Consider the following 3,028-nt stretch of genomic DNA (forward strand, 5'->3'; position numbering starts at 1 on the left):
ATTTTGGTTTTTGAAACTATATATTATGTGATTTTGGAAATGTCGACAAATATGACATGCACTGTCCAGAAAAAAAAATAGAGACGACCAAATTGTACTTTAATTTTTAATTTCTTTTTTTCACACCAAGTAAAAATAAAATGTAGGAAAATTTTCTATAATGAATAAATTGTACCTCGACAATGCATATAAATGTGCATTTAATTGTTGGGCATGCAAATCTTCATGAGTCTCATTAAATTATGCGACTCATGATTTATTTACAATTTTAATTAATGCATAACTACCCTTATAAATACTCAAAACTAATAGTATAATATTTCCCATTCACCTCCTGTGACCATCCAATATATACCATATTGTAATGCCAAATTTTAAAGATAATCCAAATTTTAATCAATCAAATATTTAAAATGACGTTGGATATTGTTGACATATACATCCAACTCCATTTTAGCATTCCAACAAAAAAAATAGGGCTGAATATAAAATAACTAGTTTCTTACTATAAAAACAAATAATGGCCAACTATAGGACCACGAATCTATAAAAGACAAATTGTAGGATTTAATATAACATCTTGTGAAAATAAATTTTAAAACGATATTCAATCACTTTATACTTATTACTACTTGCAGTGATTTGATGATATAAAAAATAATCTTGAAATAAATTTACGTACTCTGGTAAATTAATGTAGGCATTAATTATTTCATGTACACAAAATAGTAGCTTATAAATTTTCATAATTGCCTTGGACTTGGTCAATTGCCTGGTCTTACTACTTAGGTGCTAGGAAATTTCTTACAGGTAACAATGTGAAAACATAGGCGCAGTTGATAATATATAACCTAATTTAAGGAGGAAGTCAACAGACTTTGGACTGAAACATTTATTTTCCCCAAAATCAAAAATAAAAATAAAAATAAATTGATTTTGTTTCGTTTTTTTTTTTTGCTTTTATTTTTTATTTTTTTTATGACGAGAGAATCCGCAGCCGCTATTTTTCTGTGTGCATTGGATAATCTCCGAGTTAACGTAATAGTCTGCAAATCACACTAGTCAGATAAACCACACTAGGCAAACCATGTGCGACAGACTAGTCCAAGAAAATGTTGGTAAGAAAAATCGCACTCCTGACCTCTGACCAAGTGTTCACCTACTTCACCAACTTGAACATCCCCTTAAAAGACTATTTATTTATTTTTTTTGCTGAGAGTCAATCTTGAGATAAGTAAAAAAAATTCATTTAACTATGAAACTGTTAGGTGCGTGAATTTAAAACAACACACATACAAATTGAAGAAAATTGTACTTTCAATTATGTATGTTTATCTATATGTGAATTTGGTTTTCTAAAATATCAAATTTTAGTTTCAATTTATTATCTTTATTTTTTTCGACCTAGTTCTTACTTTTCTAATGTTATATCAACAATTTCAACGAAAAATGAATAAAATTAACTTGAAATATACAAAATATAATGAAAATTGATAACATAAGTGACCAAAATCGTAAATTGACAAATATATCAAACGAAAATACTATTTTGCAATTGAACGACGACATTTAATTTATTGTTCTATCGATCCAAAATTTGAAGTTAAATAATAATAATAATAATAATAATAATAATAATAATCATCATCATGATCCAAAATTTGAAGTTAAATAATAATAATAATAATAATAATAATCATCATCATCATCGTGATGTATGACGTGTGTGTTGTACGCATCACATAACATACAAATTTAATTGATTTAGCGATATTATATCATAAAGTCGAAAAAATGTTTTTTTTTCTTATAAAGATTCATAAACCATTTTGATAAATAAAGATGCATTTAGATAACTACTAATAAAACCATCTCAACAAACTGGTAACTGAGACAATGCATAATATCATTCAATACTTTGTGTTTATTAAGCATATTTATATATTTAGAAGCATTTTTAAATCGATTATGAGCAAATTCATAAAACCACTATATATATTGTTGGGATCGGTTTGGGAAGCTAAGTTGCTTGATAAACTAATCTCTTGAAATACCGTAGCAGTACTTCATCTTCAAAACACTTAGTTTGGTTCAGCTGAATTTGGTCAACTGAACTCTTTCTTTGTCATATGTCGATGTCAATTGGAAAACAAGGGTATTGTGTGGAAAGATGTCAATTGACAGATCATTGAACTAATTGAATCGATGGATTGTGCATGAGTGTGATAAACTGAAAGTAAAGACACCTAAGTTTATTTATGGATGTTCGGAGATTTCAATTCCTACGTCATCCCTTCTTTCTCATCGGAAGGATTTACTCTAGAAGAATTTGACTATTATAGTACACTTGCAACAGCCCACTCAAAGACTAGGACTTACACACACTGCCTATCCCAGAACTCCTAGAAACACTCAAGAACATAGTTCACGAATTCTTCTTGTTATAATGAGGTTTGCAACACCTCAACTTATATATCACTGATACAGCACTTGGTATTTGTAGTAACCTAGTCCCATTTTACAAGATTAAGTGATTAAAAATGATTAAGGATGGATTAAGGGCTTAATTTGGAATATAATATGAAGTTTTGGAAATTTTGTCTCTAACGAGTTCGGAAGGTCCGAACGAGATTAGAAGATCCGAAGTCATCGGAACAAGCGATGAAGTTCGAAAGCGGAAGGTGAGTTCGGAACCACCGAACGTGAGATCAGAACTTCCGATAGAGGTAGGCCATCACACTTGTGACGTGTCGTTAACGTTTGAACACGTATCTGTATGCATGGGATTAGAACTTCCAAAGTATAGATCGGAGCTTCCGATCGTGGACGTTCAGAACATGGCCAACATGCAGAGATCAAAACGTCCGATCGGGGGGTTCGGAACGTTCGATCTCCTTCTATAAATAGGGGGTCCAAAATTCAGAATCTTGCACCAAAATCACATCTTCCCTCTCGTTTCTTGTGTAGTTTTATGGGTTTCCAGCCTTCCTAGGCGTAGTCCGGGCCTTGGCGAGACGTATCCGAAGTC

The sequence above is a fragment of the Henckelia pumila genome, chromosome 4 (genome assembly GCF_033568475.1).
Source record: "Henckelia pumila isolate YLH828 chromosome 4, ASM3356847v2, whole genome shotgun sequence".
Taxonomy (NCBI): domain Eukaryota; kingdom Viridiplantae; phylum Streptophyta; class Magnoliopsida; order Lamiales; family Gesneriaceae; genus Henckelia; species Henckelia pumila.